Source organism: Pseudorasbora parva, chromosome 3, assembly GCF_024679245.1.
Source record: "Pseudorasbora parva isolate DD20220531a chromosome 3, ASM2467924v1, whole genome shotgun sequence".
Taxonomy (NCBI): Eukaryota; Metazoa; Chordata; class Actinopteri; order Cypriniformes; family Gobionidae; genus Pseudorasbora; species Pseudorasbora parva.
The window spans coordinates 26,922,147-26,944,302 of NC_090174.1; the positions used below are offsets into that span (position 1 = coordinate 26,922,147).

The window sequence follows — 22,156 nt, forward strand, 5'->3', positions numbered from 1 at the left end:
TCAATAAATAAAACATAAAGTACATGATAATTAAAAATGTAAAATTAAAATAATTAAAAATTCCCTCAGTAACAATTTGACAGTTTTTGGCTATAAATAGAAATGTATGGATCTATGGGCTTGATGAAAGGATTTTTGGATAATAGAAGTCAAGCCTATATACTTTTCAGGCAAGAAATTCTTATTTCAGCAAACACATACTCTAACCAATGACACATGTTTGCATTTCCTCCTGCTTCCTTCAGAACCTGAGGGGATAATTACTCGACAGACGGGCAGACTTCTTGTGCACTGTCCTGTGGGAAATAACTAAACAGAAAATGAGAAAAGTAAAAATTATAAAAGGCAGGTTAGAGGTTAAACAAGTCAAATGCACATAGTGTTGAATAAAACTAAGATAATGTAAATGCACTGATTGTACCTACTGACCACCTCTCAGTCTTTTTAGTGGTTAGCTGTGCAAGCCATAAACAAACAAAGCTGCTTGTGGTTTTCAGTTCAAAATATTTTTATCAACTCTGCAGACAAGTGCGTACACTAAATCTTAACATGTAATGATTGACTTCTGTGCAAATTATCAAACACAGCAAGTCTTTGATATTGAAAAATTTTAACTTTGATATGGATACATTATAGGAAATGTTCATTAGGCAACTTTTTGCTAATGTGCAAAATCAATAACATATTGCATTCAAAAGAAAGCAGAGACAAAGACAAACAGGCACCATAATTACACATGAATCATCTGCCTAATGGTCATGCTCATTGTGGCTCCATGAGTAAATTGTTAAAATGTACACATTTTCAATGGTCAAAAACAAAATGTGGGTGACTTTTTATACAGCTGATACTTATTGAAAGAGAAATGTCTGATGAAATAATTTGTTAAAAAAATAATGTTAATTTATACAACTTAAAAATGGTAAACATATATGTAAAATTTAACATTGCCCAAGTTCGATAAATGTTAGTTGATGTCATCCATTTAGTAATGTTAACATATTACCCCCCCCCCACACACACACACACACACACACACACACACACGCCTATTGTGTCATAGAAATGTCTGACATGTCATTATTCATATACAGACAGCATAAATTAAAAAGCAACATGGCTTCAAATTTAATTTCAGCATGGTCATAAACAAGCAAGAGTATTTAATTAAAATAATGTACTTCATGCGCAATATGTGGTAATAAAAGCAAATAAAACTGTCTGACAGAGAAAATAGACCCAGGGCATCTGCGGTGTAGTTGTTTCAAAACACAATGCCTTTCTCCGACACTGACATGACAAAATTTCTCACGCCCTTTAAAATGACAAATGGTTGACGTGCATTTGACACGCACAGGATTGATTATGTTTACTGCTGCCCTGTTTCAACGTAGCTATTAAATTGAGGATCAACGACTTTTGTTCTACAGACGTCTGGTATCCAACACTCTAAGAAACATAAAACATTCGCACCACTTTGCATTTTCCTTGATCTTCTAGTAGGCTACAATGAAATTCATGTGCAAAAACAAGGCCAAACTGAATTATTTTCCCAAATGATTTGGTCAGTCATTTTCTTTTTTACTCCCTGTCTGCAGTCTGAAAAGACTAATGAATTAGTCATGCTGAAATGATGAAACCTGGATTTACTCAAAAGGTCTGTATCTGATATGGACCATAGATAAGTCTGAAGTTTACTTACTTGCACAAATCGGCTGGGTTTTCCATGATGAGCCACAGTGAATCAGAAGTGGTGTGAACAGGGAGATTTAAAAAAACTTTCAATGTTGTTAGTTGCACTTAAAGGGATAGTTCACATACCCAATTTTCATACCAAAAATGAAAATTATTTCATAAATTACTCACCCTCATGTTGTTGGACACCTGTAACACCTTCGTTCATCTTCAGAACACAAATGAAGATATTTTTGTTGAAAGCTGATGGCTGAGAAAGGCTTCAGAAAAGCCTCCATTGGCATTCAGTACATTCCCACTGACCCACTCACAAGACCCATAAAAGGCACCAAAGACTTCGTTACAAAGTCCATCTCACTACAGTGGCTGTACAATAATTGTACCAAGCGGCGAGAACAGTTTTTGTGCGGCAAAAAAAATCAAAATAATGACTTTATCTGCCAAAATATTGTCTTCCGTGTAGGTCTCGGACGTGAACTCACGGGATAGCGGCGCTCCTCCTCTTCCGGGTCATGTATTCGCTATTCGAACGGCGAAGCTGTGTCATATTCTCGGGCATGCGTCGAGTTCAGTGATGGTGGATTATATAGGTGGTCAGGTGGATTATATAGTTATTTTGATTTTTGTGCGCACAATAACTATTTTCGTCGCATTGTAAAATTATTGTACAGCCACTGTAGTGAGATGGACTTTGTAACGACGTCTTTAGTGCCTTTTATGGGTCTCGAGAGTGGGTCAGTTGAAATGTACTGAATGCCAATGGAGGCCTTTCTGAAGCCTTTCTCAGCCATCAGCTTTCAACAAAAATATCTTCATTTGTGTTCCGAAGATGAACGAAGGTGTTACAGGTGTCTAACGACATGAGGGTGAGTAATTAATGAAATAATTTTCATTTTTGGGTGAACTAACCCTTTAAATCATCATTGTTCACACATTTAAAAAAACTATGAACTTTAACTTTGTTTATGAACTTAAAAGAGTTGTTTCTTCTAAAAATGAGTATTAACAGCTTTACTTAGGTGTTTGTGTGGTCAGCTTAATATTGCTGAATAAAACGAACAACCCTTGCTTTGCAAGGGACTGCATTAGGAGAGTAATGCTGCGTTCCAATTCGCCTATTTATACTACGGCCTAAAAGTATGTATTCTTTTTGTGAAGAAAAAGTATATAATTTTGAGTGTGTAGCAGAAAAGTATGCAAAGTATGCAAGCTAAACCATCCGGGTATGTTTGGAATAGCCTACTCTTTTCACCATACTATGATTTGTGACATAGCCTACTAATTCTATTTTCGAGTACTATTCAGTATGGATAGTACACGAATTGGGATACAGGGTAAATAGGGATTAAAGCAGTGGTTCCCAAACCTGTCCTGGGGACTCCTCACCACTACACATTAAGCATGTCTCCCTCATTAGACACGCATAATTCAAGTTTTGTCCTGCGTCCCAATTCGCATACTATCCATAATAAATAGTACTCGAAAATAGAATTAGTATGTCCCAAATGGTATGTTGAAAAGAGTATTCCAAAGATACCCGGATGGTTTACTTTTTCCAGTCAGAATTCGAAGTACTGATCGATGTGCACTCTAACGGATGATATTGCCCACAACCCATTGCGAATTGGACGAGGATTCGATAAGAACTACAAACGCGGATAAAAAGCGTTAAAAAAATACAAACATGGCGGATGCGATAAGAACTACAAACGCGGATAAAAAGCGTTAAAAACTACAAACATGGCGGATGTGCGAGTCCGACGGTCAAGTAGAGAAGTTTAGATAAAGGGGTCTCTAAACCTTAGATAAAGGGGTTTAGATAAAGGATCTCTAAACAGATCCACTGCCTAGGTTGAGACAGCATTGCAGTCTCTACTAATGAGCTGATCAATTGAATCAGGCGTGTTAGATGAGGGAGCCATACAAAACGTGCACTGGTGGGGGGTCCCCAGGACAGGTTTGGGAACCACTGGATTAAGGTGTTATTTTATGTGTTTTTCAGTATAGGGAAAGATGTTGTTAGTTTATGTTAGTGTTTAATGTTGAGTTATTTTGGACATTTGAGTTTCTGTAATTTTGTGGTTACCATTATGCAGATTATGCATTATGTATATTTATTGGATGGAATTGCTGCCCTCAATAAAATTGACTTTGTCCAATAAGTTATTTTTGAATTTTGATTAAAAATATAAGCTTGTTTTTTAAAAGTTTTCCACATACTGTATATTTGTAGAGCAAATAGTTGATTTAATAAGGTATAATTATCAAAATGAATATTATATAATGGTGATAAAATTCAAATGGTTTGTATTTACACAAAGAAATTTGTCCGCTTAACTTGAATTTCTTTTGTTTATATAACTAAATTGTTATTTGTATAAAAAAATACCAACTTGATGCTGCTTTGTTAAGTAAATTCAACAACACATTTTTTTGAGTGTATCTCATTTGTATTTTTATTTTTTACAGTAAAAGTAGTTTTATTGTAATATATATATATATATATATATATATATATATATATATATATATATATATATATATATATATATATATATATATATGTTCCCACATTTATCTGCTACAAATTGGAATTATTTTAATATCTACTTAAAAAACATACTTAAGTTAAGTTAGTTAATTAAGTTAGTCAGTCACAATTATAAATTAGTTAATTGCTAGGCCTACTATTTATTGTTAGTTGTTAGCTCAGGTTCATTAAATATTAACAAATACCACTTATGATTCTAAAAATGTTTTACTAAACATTTAAAGCAATATTAACTAGTCCTGTTTATAAAATGCTTTGAAAATATTTTCATTGTTAGTAATCAAGCAGATTTCAAAATTGTACAAAAAAGTGTTTTTTTTTCAGAATGAGACAAAGCTCTACTTCAGTTAAGCAGTTCTGTTCAATTCCTTTGTCAGAATGTAAAACAGAAAAGTGGAGATTATTATTCTGTAATAACTATTGTAATAAATTGCGCTATAGCGCTCTCTAGTGGCCATCATCGTTAACTCTACTGCGAGTACTGTGACGTGTGTGTGTGCGCGTGTGTGCGTGTGTGTGTGTGTGTGCGTGTGTGTGTGTGTGTGTGTGTGTGTGTGTGTGTGTGTGTGTGTGTGTGTGTGTGTGTGTGTGTGTGTGTGTGTGTGTGTGTGTGTGTGTGTGTGTGTGTGTGTGTGTGTGTGTGTGTGTGTGTGTGTGTGTGTGTGTGTTCATGTTTTTCTATCCAGGTGTAGCTGAATGCACACAGACTCATGGGCAGAATGAGTGTTTTTTTTTTTCTTCAAGGTAAAAATACAGTTTTCTGTAATGGGTAGGTTTATGGGCAGGGTTTGTTTAAGGGAACAGAATGTTTGTACAGTTTATCATGAAGTCTGTGGAGAGTCCCCACAAAGATAGTAAACAAGACGTGACACACAAAAATTGACTGAATCAATCTAAAAGATACACTGAAAAGAAGCACGTTGTTTTAAATAATAAACCTGACCTCAGAGTATCTCAATCATTCTGGTGGTTAATAAAAGGTGAACATTTAATGCTGACATACACAGTGCTGTTCAGCACTGCAGGGAAGAGTGGGTATGCAAATCTCTGGTCTTGCTTGCTCAAGTCCTCAGCTGGAACATGAAACAGATAGTGAAGGAACACTGATGTAATTAAGTGTAAGGGATTCTCTGGCAGAGCCTGTGTAAATCTCATGGGTATTTAGTCCTATTTTAGAGCAGGCTTATATCTCTAGAGAATAAGAATGGGCCTAAAAAAAGAGTCCCAAAACCCAGTGGGTCATTTATATCACTATACAACTTCACACGAGGATTAGAAAACAAAACATTCATCTTACTTTATCTACATTTGTTCTTATTTTCATTCCATATGGCTAAACTGCAGGCACCACATTTTTCTTCAGGGAAGACATACTAGTCAGTGACAAGCGAGCTAAGCCGGACACAGTGCGCTATCCAATGCAGTTTGGCATTTTTGTGTCTGGCGAGAGGGGGCATTTGTCTGATGCAGAGAAAGGGCCTCAGCATGTTTTACGCCCATGCAGAGAGTGAGGCGTACGCCGCTCACAGGGACCAGGATGCATCTGCTGCTATTGTAAAAGTGCCATGGGAAGGTCACTGCCAGGAAGGTTCTTGTATTGGCACAGTCGGAGTGATCAAGAGTCACCAGAAGAAGAGTATAGACCTTCTTTTGTCCTTTGGATGCAAAATGCTTGCGAATATGGGAACATGCAAAAGGGTGGATGTCTGAAAATAATAGCAATTAAATATGATCAGTTATGGCAACAACATAGATGATGAAATTGCTAGATTTGTAAGAGGTTACACTTCCAAATTAAAGTCGGCATCAAACAGAAGTTGGGAAAGACTTTTCTTCCCCTGTTGTGATGTACATCCGAGTGAAACGGCTTCTCAAACAATAATCAATCAATCAATCAATCAATTTTATTTATATAGCACTTTTACAATGATGATTATTACATTAAATTTGACCTAATTAATACATTTAATTTGTATATTTAGTTGAATAACTTGGATCATAATTTTTGTCTCCCTAACTGAGCAAGCAAAGCCAAAGGCGACAGTGGCAAGGAACCAAAACTCCATCAGGGCATGATGGAGAAAAATAAACCTTGGGAGAAACCAGACTCAGTCGGGGTGCCAGTTCTCCTCTGGCCTATTATTAAACAGTGTATAATTATTATTCTGGCAACCCTGCAAGTCATAAATCATATTAGATAGGAATATTTGAAATTTCAGGGTATCACGCAAGAGACGGGTTCATTTAGGATGGCGCGTCGATTACACAAGAGTTTGAATACTTGAAAGATCGGAGTTATTGCACCGGAAACGGGTTTATTGAGGATGACGTGCCGGTGAGACAAATTCAGAGGAGACACCAATTGACACGGCTCAGCAGACACTCCAGGATGAGCTGGTCATGTCCAGGCACAGGTCCACCATCCGATCCGGACACGGCCTGGATCCGGCCGACTGCAGTAAACCTTGGGATAAACAGAGAGACTAACATTAGTGTGTGTTTTATAATGTAACATTGTTACATCATAAAAACACTCTTTTTATGATGTAACAAGTACATCAGGTGTTATGGTAAGTGTTCCCGGTTCCGGCTGACCTAGTTCATGCAGCCTAACAATCAGTCATCAATCAATCAATTGATTTGAATAATGAAAAAAAAAAGAAAATGTTCTATGTGTATGCCATAGTAGAGATGTGATTTTAGTCTTGATTTAAACTGACAGAGTGTGTCTGCCTCCTGAACAATGCTAGGAAGACTGTTTCAGAGTTTAGGTGCTAAATAGGAAAAGTATCGACCACCTGCGGTTGATTTAGATATTGTAGGTATTATCAACTGGCCAGAGTTTTGAGACCGCAATAGACATGATGGAGTATAATGTGTTAAGAGCTCGCTTAAGTACTGGGGAGCTAAACCATTTAATGCTTTTTAAGTAATAAGCAAAATTTTAAAATGTATTCAATGTTTAAGGGGGGGGGGGTGGGGGGTGTGAAATGCTGTTTCATACATACTGAGCTTTTTACACTGTTAAAGACTTGGATTCCCATCCTAATCATAGACAAAGTTTCAAAAACTAATGTTGGACGTTTGATGGAGTATTTCTGTGTCAAAAATACTCCTTCCGGTTTCTCACAAGTTTCGGAGAGTTTTTTTCGAGTATGGCTCGACTTGACGTTAATAGAACGGAAGGTCCTTGTATGGGCCGTACGGGCTCTCGGTAGGGTGCGCGCGCGCGTGTGACTAGAGCGAGAGAGGAAATGCACGGGCGTAAGCACTCGCTCAGGTGCAGATCCAGTCGTCCGTGAACACTTCTGTCACGCTGCACTCCACTTTATTGCTATGGGTGACATCAAGCGACTTCAACACTTCAGCACAGCATTCTGGGAAGGCAGCGCTGCATTTGACCCGATTTGAACGCAGAAATTTTGGGAAGCTTCACAAAAACGCTTCAGTCGGGTCGCAAAAGTGGATCTCCACGGTCACTGCTGTCAGGACTTTACCAAATCATACCAAAGAAGTGTGTTTTTGACGGAGCGGTCCCAGTGATAAAGGTTCGGTCCTGCTTTGGAAGCAAAAGTAAAACTGCTTCAAATGTCTGTGCTGTTGGCTCGTCGCGTGAGTAAACATCAGTAAACGACACGATCAGTAACGGTTACTCCATTGTTGTTCCGTTACACTAGTCTGACGTGAAAAACCGTTTTGCTTCCTACTGCTAATGTTTAGTCGCATACAATAGTCCATAAACCGAATCATGTCCTCATAAACTGCGAGTAAACACACACAAATGTTGACAGGCCACTAAATACAGTACATACCACAGAGACGGACGTCCTGCTGTTGCTGTTTCTCCAGTTCAATTTATTTCAGCCTCCGAATTTGATTCTGGATCATATATCTATTAGCTGAGCTTGATAGCGATGGGTTTCTCCACGCTTGAGGACGTCACCGCTTTGTGAGCTCGTCATTCTTTAGCTCCGCCCACACGATACGCCTCCAGGCACTCGTTTTTTTTCCGGAAAGACTCGGTACAGCCTATATTTCTTTTATAAATATAATAAACCTAAATACTTTTCGGAGATATGAAGGATGCAATACATTTACATTTATGCATTTGGCAGACGCTTTTTTTCCAAAGCTACTTACATTGCATTCAAGGTACACATTTTTTACATTTTTGTCAATTCTTGCTTTCCCTGGGAATCAAACCCATTACCTTGGCGTTGCTAGCGCCATGCTCTACTGTTTGAGCTACAGGAAAGTACAATCCTGTACTTACTCTATAGGTACTCAAAATTGACATGAGATTGACTGAAACTGAGTGTCCCCCCCCCCCCCCCCCCCCCCAATAGGGAGCCAGTGCAGTGTTGACAGAACAGAACTTTATATTATATTTCCCTCAAATCGTCAATGTACATACTGATTTCACCCTGTGCTACCATCGTGCAGCTCTTATATATATCTCGTATATAATGTGAGATACCTGAGGTGCACCGCTGAGATTCGTGTCGGGTGTGCGACCCCCTATAGAGCGGAGCAGGTATGACCTCATTTTGTAGGCCAAAACGCAGAAGCAAGTTAGCATTTTAGCACTTCCGGTTCCAATCTGGTTACATAGAAACTTTAAATTTAATAACAATAAAACTGAGGTTACTGTTTTTGGTCCACCATTCCTTTCGAAAAATTCTGAATTGAGTCTACCACCTATTGATGGAGCCACATTAATTCCATCTCAGACTGTTAAAAATCTGGGGTTAACTTTTGACTTTTCGCTTACATTTCAAGCTCATATAAATTCTATTACCAAGATTGCACTCTAGCACCTTCATATAACTGCCCGACTGCGACCTGCTCTCAACACTAAAGATATCAAAACTCTAATTAATGCTTTAATAACCTCTCGTCTCGACTACTGTAATTCAATTCTTATTGGGCTTCCCGCTAGAACAATCACTATAGATTACAGTACATACAAAATTTTGCTGACAGAGTCATCAATCAAGTCAAGAAATCTGATCACATTAGCCCTTTGCTCTATAATCTACACTGGCTAACTCTTTCCGTCTGCATTCAATATAAAATGATATTGTTAACATAACTTATAAATGTCTTCATGGACTTGTTTCCCATTATTTATCTGAACTTCCACACTGCTATTCTCCTCCTCATTCTCTCCGGTCATCTGACTTAAAACTGCTTACTGTACCTCATCTCCGTCTTTCAGCTATGGGTGTCAGATCAGTCAGTGCTGTGCCTCTGAAACTCTGGAATTCTCTTACTCTTACTCTGTGTGACACTTTTACTATATCTTCATTCAAATATCAACTAAAAACATATTTAGTCATCTTACAGTATTTCCAACCCTCCTCTGGTTAGTGTTCTGCTAACACTATTTTTTTTACTGTATATTTGTGTGTATATGTATATCAATGTATTATATTGATGCTGTGTTTGTGTTATTTTCTTGTACAGCAACCTTGAGCTTGGGATGTGCTACATCATTATGAAATGTGCTACATAAATAAAACATTATTATTATTATTATTATTATTATCATAATTAGCATTATTCTTATTAACATCCAAAAGTCAATGGGTTTTTTGAATAGTATATATATATATATATATATATATATATATATATGGCTAAAATAAGGTTTCTTGTGAATCAGGCTCAAGACACTTTAAAATAAATCAGTTCTACCCCACTTGTGATTTTTTAAAGCTGTGTGCTATAGTATAGCTAAATGAGACTACGGAGGCTGTCGAGGAGATTAAACGTCATCACGCCAAAAAGGTAAACTCAGTCGGCTTTTATAGCCTCATTATGCTCATAAAAGTGCTCTTATAAACTATTTAAACTCAAACATTCTGGGAAAATGTGTTGAGGAAAAACTGAAAGAGTTGTCGGAAGCTTAGTGATGAAGACGTTATGACGAGTGACCGTTATGTAATCCATTCTAGCTTTTTAGTTCTGGCCACTGCATTTCAAAATAAATAAAAATTGTGATGATAATTATCTTGATGGACAAAACTTGGAAGTATCGTAAACTTTTGTTGATCACAAAGCATGTTTTTTGCGATAATCCTATGGGAAAATCCTATTGGGTGTTTACCGAGGGAACCAGTGTGATGCCGGTTGGCCCACAAATGCCATACCTGTACCAAGGAACACGTCATCAGAGAAGAGATGTTTTTGCAAGAGGAGAGGTGAAGTTATTAAGATTAAAGATTAAGGGTGTGTGAACTATATAGTTCACATATATATAATGATGTGAACAGATAAATAATTTATAATAATACAATATTCCATATAATAGAAAAAACAAGAATAGTCTCTAACTCTAATATTCTTCAACTCTGTCCTAACCAGCATGAACACCCTCCCCTTCCTCTCTCCACCCATTCATGTGCTCTGTGCCCCTATTGGTCACTGTCTCTCCACCCTGCCAATAGAGTCTCCACGGGGACTGCAGCAGCCTAGTTCTCTAGGGCTTATGCTGGAGAGAGGAGTTTTTTACAGTGCACTTCTGTTTCTTTTCAAGCTTCGTTTCAAGTTCCGGTTGTCACTTCAATTTCAAAAGAGCAATACCTCATGCATAAAGAAAGTTATATATTAAGCCTACAGTGGAGGAAAGGTCAGTATAATTAAGACATAAAGGGGTTTAGTGTTTATCAAACACACTGAAACAAGACGCTGACATTATAATATATCATATAATTTTGGATTGTTATTATTCTTCTAACCTATTCCAGCCATTTGGCTAAGCTATTTAAAGTTATTTTTTAACCCTTTAACAGTCACAACCATAAATACCTAAAGAAAAAAAAAAGCTATTTTAGTAAGTGAAATAACAGATTCTTGAACGTTTTTCATTCTGAGCTTTAATGAAAAAATGACTGACCTCGAGACAGGTTGAGATCAATGAAGACCAATGAAGAAGAATTGACATTCCAGTATCTGTAAGCGACGCCAGCTGCTTTGCTGCTTGGTCAGTCAATAACAGTGGTTTGTGTATGGAGGTATAAGGATATTGGTTTCAGACAGACTTCCAGGCATCATTACATCATATCTAATAATTCAGAACAAAGATATATTTAGTCTAAACAGATGACAATGTAAAGGAAATGCAGTCATGCATTTCAACTTTTTTATCAATATTTAGAAATTAATTTTCTTCTTTCAAACTTCCCTTCTGATCTTTTCCACCAGCCATCGAACCACATTGGATTGTGGGAAATTACAAGATCTGGCATCACCAGATAATATGACATCTTAACAAACATAATATGATGCTAAATATTGATTTGGGCATGCTTTGTCTTTGTACGATCTTTCCGACAATGCCACAATGACTAGCATTTTAAAAAGACTGAATTAAGTTATTTGAATTACACAATTAAATTATACTGAAATAGATAGGCTATTTGCAATATATAACCTAAATTAAATAATTTTCTATTTCATAAGAATACTCATAATTTCACCCAAATGTATTTATAGCAGTGGTGGTTTTGAATTTTTGCTTAAATTTGTTCAAGTGCATGAACCCATTGTGTCCTGGAGTCCCTCATATTTAGGATATCAGTCTTAAGTAAAAAAATAAAAAAATAAAATAAAAACCTGAACTGGGTATTGTGCAGATTAATTATCTACAAAAACAGGATGCTTCCTTCAATGTGAAAAAAGTTGAAGACCCACCCAAACAACAAGAAAAAAAAACTATATGTCTACTATGAGTTAAAGGGTTAAAGAGAGCACCTTTTTTCCCCTTGTAAAAACAACCTGCCTTTGCAAAAAAATATTACTGTGCTGAAATAGCTCAAGGTGTGTAGGCTATCTGGACGCACCATTCATAAAATATTTGCTGAGGGGAAAAAAAGTCTGTCGATGCAGGTATATAATTTATCTTGGCATGTGTTATTTGTCACTATCATAGCCAACTTAAATCTGGAATAGACAACAAAAACGGCAGATATGACACTACTATTAAACATCATAACTGTTTAAAAATGAAAATTACTTTAAAATGGTTCATTTTAATATTACCCTTAGAATAAAAAGCCTACTATGGCAACGGTACAGTGATGGTGAGTGTATAGTAGCCTACTCAATATGTAAATTTTAAGAATACCATGGTATGTACCACGATAGAGGTAACCCTAGCTGATATAGGTCCAAAAAGACATAATACCACCATGGCACATGTCCAAAAAACACACATCGCAGTACCATGGTACTTTTGCCACTTTTTGCAGGCACATTTATTGTCCTAAACTTTTTATCTGCCGTCTCTTCGGTGCTCTTGGGCAGTGGCAAGTGCCAACGGGCATTACAACAGCAAGCGGCCATCTGGCAGCCCAGCGAACTAGCAGCAACCCCACCAGCTGCAGTCGCAAAACGCCCTTACAAAGCAGGACATGCGAGCAGCTTCTGACGTCTGCGGCCACACTGCGCTACAAAGCGTACCAAAGCAAGAGCGGAAACCATGAGAAACTATCCTTCAAAACAGCCCGATTTAGACACCCATGAGTTTCCCAGGCGCACATGCGAGACCGTTTCTGTTGCTTTTGCATTTGCGATTAGTTTTGACGAATATTTACCCCGCTAAAATAAATAAAGGACTCATGCAGGGGCAGTTCAATACCCCGACATGGCGGCAAGAAAAAGAGGAGAGCTTTTTACTATTTTGGAAACTAGCACTGACACAGAAACGAACGCGCTCTCCGACAGCGAGGACTGCCCATTAAATCTGCCCGTCGATGTGAAGTGGTTCGAGATTCCTTTCAGAAAGTCCGAGTCGGACGAGGAAGACGAGGAACTGCAGGAGAACAAGGGGGAGTCTGAGCTGGAGAGCACGGCGGCGGCAGCGGCGTCGGCAGAGGCAGAAGAGACTGCGGACTCCGCCAGCTACATCGCGGGAGGCGGCTGCAATATCATTTTAGTCACTGGAAATGGGATCAAGCACGAGGACTACGAGGAAGACTCCTATTTTGCGACTTCCAATAACTGCTCTGAAACCTCTTCGACTGACTCAGACATCGATTTTTCCGATCTAGAAGAGGAGGAACACCCAGCTTTATTCAGCACATATGATGTTTTGGACGACGAGTGCACTTCTCAGGATTTCTGGGGAGAGCCTGACCAGGTAATATCAATTGAGCCTTTCACCGCTGACAGTGGCCCTCAGCACTCGCTAGGGGATGATGCTGACACTTTAGACTATTTCCGGTTGCTCTTCCCAGATTCATTGTTTGAACACATGGTAGAACAAACAAATAACTACGCCCTCTACCGGCAACGGAGAAGCGGTAGATCAGACACGCACTGGCACCCCACTGACATTAGAGAAATGAGGGCATATGTTGGCCTTAACATCCTCATGGGCATCAATCAGCTGCCAGATTATGGCATGTACTGGGCCAGTGACATTTTCATAGGGAATGCTGGCTTTAAGAAAACAATGACCGCCCGGCGCTTCGAAAAACTCAACCAAAACCTGCACTTGTGCGACCGTGAGTCAGAGCCATCCAAAGGTGAGCTGGGCTATGATGGACTTTACAAAATACGCCCCCTGCTGGATATGGTCGGAAACACCATGTGGGACTCCTACCTGCCTAACCGCTGTTTGACTATTGATGAGTGTGCTATTGCCTCAAAGGGCCGCTTTTCGCCAACGCAGTACATGCCGTCGAAGCCTTTGCGGAAGGGGCTGAAGGTGTGGATGCTTTGTGACTCTCGCTCGGGCTACTGTCACCGCACTCGTATTTATGTCGGTAAGCCGAGCAACGATCTGGCAGCTGCTGCGGTGGGCCACAAGGCGGTGACGTCCCTGGTGCGGGGGCTTGAGGGCAGACACCACCATATTTTCATGGACAGCTTCTTCACGTCGGTGCCCCTGTTGCAGAACCTGCTGCACCAAGGGCTTTATGCCTGCGGCCCCACCAACCCGTCCCGCAGCGGTTATCCTGACGCCCTTAAACCTCGCAACGTTGGAAAGTTAGCACCGGGCGAGTTCTATCAGTGTCAACACGGCAACCTGGTGGCCACTGTCACAAGGGATGCCAAAATGGTTAGCTGCGTGTCTTCTAACTCTGCGCCTGGCATCGTGGGCATCGGGCCGGGTAAGCGGGACGGAGACGCGAGCGACGGAGACTGCGGACTGGCGGGGCTTGGGATACCTCGTCCGCTTCCTCTGCTTTTATACCAGGAGAACATGAGGGGGGTTGACCTGTGCGACCAGCTACGGGAGTGCTACCAGGTCGGGAGGCCGTGCAAAAAATGGTGGCGTTATTTTGTGTGGTTCTACGTAAACCTCTGCATCGTCAACGCATACGTGGTTTTGCGCGAGAGCCGAGGAGGGTCGCCACCAGCAGGTTTTAATGGCAAACAGTTTACACAGCGCCATTTCCGCATTCGTCTGGCGCAGCAGCTGATTGGTGACTACCAGGGGGCAAGGGGCATGGAGCGGGCGGCCCGTAAACGGCACGCAGACTCGCCCTTGGAGTACGGCCACCGCCTCGAGCGCATGTCAGAACGCTCCCGGCGCTGTCGGAACTGCACAAACAAAGGCCTGAGACACGAGAGCGTGTTCGGCTGTAAGATCTGCAACGTGCATCTGTGCAGAGGAGGGTGCTTCAGTGAATTCCATAAATGAGCGTTTTTGTTTTGTTTTTTTAAACAAGAATTTCCACATTTTGGTTGTTTGGTTTGTTCAGAAAATGTTTAAAACAGTGGATTTCTTATCCAAAGGTGACCACTGCAAGTGCTGTACCAATCATAGTCTGATTTGATTAGTAATCGTTCTCTAGTAATAGTTGTTGTAGTAATGCACGATTTGCAAGTAAAGAAAACTGAAATTATACATTTGCATTAGCATAGATCGTTTTATCCAATTGACTTTCATATTGCCAACAAAAGGCCTTGTCACTTTTTATATTATGAACAAAAAATGCATTTTATGGATTAATACAACTTTTCAACACGTACATTGGCACCTAACGGCATATGTTTTCTGTGAGAAGTTCTTATGCTTTTTTTTTTTTTTTTCTAAATAAATGTTCTAAAAAAAGAGCCTGTACTTCAAATGTTATTTCAGGTTTGTGTGTTTTCCTACCCCACCATATCTTATCCGAGCAGTCAGATATTGGACAAATGCAGTGTGCACTTTTTAAAAAAAATTTTTTTTTTTTTAAAGGACTTTGAAATGCACTTTTTTATGGTAATTAAGTATTTAGATGTCTGAAAATGCTTCAAAATCCGCACAAATAGAGAAATGACTGCCATTTTAAAGGCCCTAATAACCACCGTCTTAATCTAAGTGTAGTTAATGTGAGACATCTGTAGGGAAGGTGTAAAGATTGCTTAATGAAGCTCAGGGTGTTTTTTTCCCGGCGTATTCTATACTTGAACTGTTGGAAGGCAGAGATGTGATCTCATTTTTAGCTACAGAGTCGATCTGTCACTATATGATTTGGATTCGTTTTGCACTGTTATGACAGCTTGATCATGATGAATATCACTGTATTATTTAGTTGTAAAACCCTATGACTAAATCTAAAGGGTATCTTTTACTGTACATTGTTTTTTGACCACCCCCCCCCCCCCCTCCACACACACACACATTTAGGAACACATAATTATGAGCACTTTAAAATGACGTACATAATTGTAATGATGTTTCATATAACGCAATATCAACAAGCTCATTCACCAGCTCATAACATTGGAGTGCCATTGTTTGGTTGTTCTCTCTGCTTATTTGGGTGAGTCAGTGTTAGGCCTGTAAGCGTAGACCTCTTGAGGTTTTGGTTTCTCAGATCCACAACAGTGCTTTTCCCTCCAGCTCTCTGATGAAGAACGGGTTAGTCAACTGGACGCCCCTCCTGTCGATCTAGGGGGAGTCCCGCGGGGAGTTGCTATGGCAACCCCAACATGTGAAGACAGTGAGTTGCCAGCAGGCTCAAATAGTTGTCATGGGTACTTGCCGGCTGTGAGTTGGGAGATAGCTCAAACCACACCCCTTGAGCTCTGTTCCAAAAACAGTCCTTGTTCAAATGTGGAGAGGGACGGCGGCAGAAGCAACTAGGGTTTGTTTAATCCTGCAAATAGCTTAAAGTGGGATATTAACATATATTTAAATGGTTTTCGATGTCAAGGGCAGCTATTGATCTGCAGCTTATTAACTGTGAAAAGGTTTGAGACTTTTTAAAACACTGTAGTCAGGTATTTAGCTAGACTTCAGGAAACATTTGGAAGGACAAAATACAGAGTATTGACAGAGCATTATCCATTTGGCTCAACAGAGAGCTGATAGACTAAATGTGAACCTTAAAGAGATAGTTCACCGAAAAATGAACATCATCTGTCATCATTTTATCACCCCCAAGTTCTTCCAAACCTTTATGAATTTTTCTCTTCTGAACACAAAACCCGATATTTGGAAGAATCTCAGTAACCACATGCTAATGGGCCCATTGACTTCTATTTTTTTCTCAATACTATGGAAGTCAATGAGGACCATCAACTGGTTAACTATGTTCTTAATCTGTTCAGCAGAAGAAATAAATTCATACAGCAGGTTTGAAACAACTTGAGGGAGAGTGATGACAGACTTTTCATTTTGGGGTGAATTATCCCTTTAAGGACAGGCTGTGCATCAGCACATGGTTTTTGTAATCATTTGTTTTCTAAGTATTTTAGTCAAGTTGTGAAGCAATACACAGAGACATTGAATTGTTTAATGGCTTCTAATGTAAGCAACTGCTAAAAAAAACAATTCACAGAGTCAGCCAGTAGATGGCAGAGTTTACATAAAAATAGATGAACTTGCCAATTACAAAGCACTTACTTCAGATATTATGTGGTTACCCGGATACATATATATATATAGTATTTACTCTTTTGAAATGTAAACATTTCAGATTTCAATGTCTCAGATTATGGGTCAACTGTAAGGACACATAAATATAGGCTACATAAATATTTGCAAGTGATATGTACTGTATAGAACTTTTGCCAATATTTGTGTATATAATAGAAACAAACTTGGCAGCCAAATTATGTTTGGCAAAGCATGCATGAAATTCCACACTACATTACTCATTATATGTTTGTTGAGAGGATGCAATCTGTTAATTAAGATGAACAATATAAATGTTTAATATGTATGAATATACTACTGAGAATACATGCCAAGAAATCTAGAAATCTACAAGAATAACTGGATTCACTGCCTGGTAGATATAAATTAAACGTAAATACTGTAAAATTTCAAATTGCTAACAGCTTTTCTTTTTTTTACTTTTACTTTATATTCTGTGTGTGTTATGTATTCCTGTTTAAAATCTTGAAGTGGGGAAAAAAGGGACATTTTTCATTTGGTGCACCAGATTCTGTTAAAAAAAAAAAAGTCTTTCTTAAGTAGCAGCTATTCCATTCAAAATTAACTTAAGAAGTTGCAAACTATTTGTATACTAAATAAATTGATAAAACCTAACCAAAAAAGTAACATCAATCAACCAAAATAGTGACTTAAACAAAACATCTTCCAAAACACCAAATAGAGCCAAGATATCACATTAGGTTTTGCGAAATAAAACCCAAAAGTTTCCACCACAGAAGTTGTACCAAAAAATCTACATTATGCTGTTCTTTTTATTAAATTATCAACAAATAAGGTCAATGGCAATTGTTTTATAACATATATGGTAAATTACATTTGAGTATTTATATGAAAATATAATACAATAATAAAAAAAAAAACAATAATAATAAAATTGCTAATATATTGCTAGTCAAGGTGAAAAATATCCTGCCCCAAATGGCTCAGGTATGCTCAAAAGTCTGAGCTCTACTCTAAAAGTGAATTTCTTGACTCAGTTTTAAAGAAATATTAATGCCAAATGGTTCAAAGGGAGAAATGTCTTAAACAACATACTTACATGTTTAAAGAGATATTTCGGGTTCTACTGATAAATATACGTTTTAATTCATAAAACTAAAACAATTAAAACAATCTGATTGATTAAAACTGATTCCATAAAATTATTCTATGACATGCCAATATACAGCTCATCACAAAACCTGACACTGCAAGTTCTTACCATTTAAAATGTAAATTACTCAAACTAAATAGAATACCTTATATTTTGTAATCTCAACGTTTTAAATGTTCTCAATATATTGTATGATGAAATGGAAGTGGACTAATAGGCAATACAGGTGTAGGTGAATATTTACAGCAGTTAATTATTAATATCAAAGTGATGAGCTTGAGCGAACGATGACACTAGTGATAGCAAACACGACTCTGCTTCATAGTAAAACAAACAATAAAGAAGAAAGAAAAAAGATGTCAGCTGTATGGCAGACATGACATGATCCTATAAAAACAATAACATTGTGAGGAATAGGACTGTATGCTGATCATGTGATTAAAGTATACCTAAGTATAACATAAATGTAACAAATTATTATATTTGTATTATTACCTATCATAAATTCATTCTCAGTCACTACATAAAATTGAGATGGAGGAGGCATGGAGAATAATGAACAATATTTCAAAAACTCCTGTAAAACAATAAGAACAGCTATCAAATCAAATTTGCAGCCTATATGAACAAGCTAGAATGAGTTATGAACTATAGAAAAAAATGGTTTCATAAAATGTGAAATGAACAACATAAAGCTAACATAATGTAAAAATGACTTGTTGTGATGGGCATTGGGTTTAGGGATTCAGGGAAAGAAGATTTGGTCAATTCAAACCATCCATGTAAGGAACCATCATAAGAACAGTGTAAAACATAACGAACGAACATAACTTAAAAACAGATAAATAGCCAGGTTTTTTTTTTTTTTTTACAAACATGGTAGTTTTCATAGCCTTATAACTAAATATATTGTGCCAATGATTGTAAGTAGGCTATAGGCAACAATGTAAATCATTCATCTCCCATCAAGAGAAAAATCTGGTAATATACACATTAGCTTTCAATTTTCTAAACACTTATTCACCAAGTGTTCTGTTCAAGTATTTGGTATCCTAATCTGAATCAACTATGATGCTTAAAATGTGTTGATAAACTACTGTAAAACATATCTCTTCTTAATGTAGATCCAACCTTCCCACAGCACACAAAAACTACAAGGCAGTGATCTGACAAATTGAGATTACATTTTCAAGTACAGGAGAAGTAATGGGAGGCAGTGTGTAAAGAACAACACAATCTGAATCACAATGCTAAAACATTACTAATCAGAAAGTTCAGTCTCACAAAATTAATGTCACAGTACCTTGACCAAAGTGCCTAGAGCCAAGACAGGAGCATTGATTGAAGACTCTTGTAAAAAAAGAAAAAAAGAAAACAGGTCTCAGGTAAAATGTTTTACTAGGAGCAGAAAAGCACTGATAGAAAATCCCTTAAATCCCAGTTGTCGATTCCAAGTAAAATGTATATGCATTCTGTGAAAAGTTCTATAAAGTGTAACACTGCAGCACATATTGAACACCTTGCCATCTTGAATGGGCAGCCATGTTGGTTATGTCCATTTTTGGTGATTTAGTTGGCCTAAACACATAATTATTCTGGAATGAGGGATAGAGTAGAGCCCTGCTAGGGCCAGGGTTTGGCCCCATTTTCACGTGACACCTAAAACGTGGGCTGGGCTTCGGGCATTTTTTTAGGCTTCTCCTTCGATTTATATTTATCTTATTAATTAAAAGGAACACTGAGATGTGCTGCGCTGGTGAAAACAACATGATACCATAATAGCTTGTGTGACTGTCATGACTGGCACAGGGTTATAGAGTCTGCGCCAGCAGCAGCGCGCGTTTCTTCAGTGCAGCTGCTAGAACAAGCCTCCCGAGATTCTTTTGAGATTTAATATCAATCACTCAAACAAACCAATTCATAAGGGGCATGAAAGCATTTCAGACGAAACCGGACAGATATAAATGTATTTGGTTGTTTAAATCACGTGTAAATTTTACTCCTGGTTAAAACTCCCTCTCAGATACTGAAGCTTTCGCGCCTCAATCGCCCCCCGGTAACCGGTCCCATAGCCGCCCCTCTGTTTTCGCGAGGCAAACTAAACAATAAAATTACACTTCAAATATTTTTCCCCCAAAGTTAGTTTATGTCAGTGAAGGCAGTTATCATCACGATAATTTCATTTCAAGTGTTCGTTTTTAAAATAAGTTTAGTTTTAGTTAGTTATTTGATGCTATAAAACGGGGAGTGTGACGTCATGATTGACAGCTGAGATCAACGTCTTCTCTGAGTTAAGTTGTCACTGAGGCACTAACAGACTTTTTCAGGAATTTTTCGGAGCAGATTAGAGCTTTAGCTTTAATTTCTACATTTCCATAGCTGTTTATTTCACACCAACATAATGAATTGTTCTGCATCTGCGAGAGTGTGGTCGGGCTTTTAGATATAGTGACTGTAGGCCTACTTCCTGCTCTCTACTGCGCAACTCCGGTGTCATGACAAATCCTGTCCGCTATGAAATTGTGGCCGCAAGGACCCCCAGAGCGATTCTATTGGCTGAAAGAAATTTTAATAGGTAATCTGTTCAGAGCCTGATTACAATTCTTACAAAATCGCGTTTTGATTTTTAAATTGTGACAGAAAGCTTGCCTGTGACAAGATGGCCGCCGGTGATGACGATGGTGACTCCACCGTAAGATATCTAGTCCTAGTATATCTATATGGATATCTATGGCCTGAAAGTTTCAAATGTGGCAACTGGCAAGTGGAAACGGATCGGATGATGTCGAGTCGTCCATATTTTTTACGGCCTATGGTGAGTGTGTGTTATGGGCTATATGTAGTCAGATAGATATGATGGTGCTGCAACACGCATCGCTGCAAATGAGTGAAGCAAAAGCCAACGCAAATGGCCGTAAATAAAACTTAAAATAAGTCACAAAAATATGTCACACAAAACACAATCATCTTCAATAAAAATGAATAAAAACGTAATGATCTTACCAGTGAGTATGTCGGTCTTCATGTGCGTAGGTTTAGGGGGGCGCTATAGCCTACTAGTTCCAATGAATATTTTAAGATGGCAAAATTGTCCCCACCAATATTTTAGTGAACTCCTTCGTGCTGCTATATGGATCGATTCCGACGGCCAGGACGAAACCAATTAAACAGTTGCCAGTTCCTTGAAATACGGAATCGTCCCTTATTTACAAGGAAAACGACGCGTCCCGTAGCGGCTTTGCTGCCATAGCGACGGAGTCTAGAGAGCATGCGCTGGAAATCTGCGCGGATTTTTAAACATGTCGAGCTCGCGTTCACCGTTTGAACCTTTTTATGGTTTGAACGCAAGAGAATTTCCAGATATAGGGGTGTATAGAAACAAAAGTGTCAGTGAGTTTGTCCAGTAACTCACGATGAACCTAAGGCGAACTGCACACTTTGCAGACAAGCATTTCAGTGTCTCAGACTGTTGTCTTAAAGCATGCAAAGTTTCATCCGTGAGCTAAAGGTAGGCCTATTGTTTGTTTTTGTTTTTTTGTTTTTTTATGGATAATTTATTCAAATATTATTCCATACATTATCAGAGCTTGGCAGACTTATTTTTCTAGCCATAAGACCAGTTAATTAATAGATTATAGCCTAATTAATGTTATTAACTTATCATTTAGCAGTTTGACATTTAAAAAATATTTAGATTAAAATGGGACAAATAATTACATAATAATATAGTCATAATAGTAAATGAATAAAGAAAATTAAACATTTTTGAATTTCAGATTTGTCAGTAATGACTGCTTAAAGAGACAGTGCACCCAAAAATGTAAAATCTGTCATAAGTTCCTCACCCTCAAGTTGTTCCAAACCTGCATGCATTTCTTTATGTTGAATACATATGAAGACACATTCCTACCCTGAAAGT

General features: G+C 38.2%; 1 long non-coding RNA gene across 1 annotated transcript; it reads right to left on the reverse strand.

Annotated features, from left to right (window-relative positions):
• Nucleotides 1–6,166: 6,166 nt before the first annotated feature.
• On the reverse strand, nucleotides 6,167–21,611 carry LOC137070798 (uncharacterized). Its single transcript, XR_010904335.1, has 4 exons — nucleotides 21,241–21,611; nucleotides 19,541–19,587; nucleotides 11,145–11,312; nucleotides 6,167–6,710 (listed from the first exon to the last, which is right to left on the reverse strand). It is a non-coding gene; the product is annotated as an uncharacterized lncRNA (long non-coding RNA).
• Nucleotides 21,612–22,156: the final 545 nt, after the last annotated feature.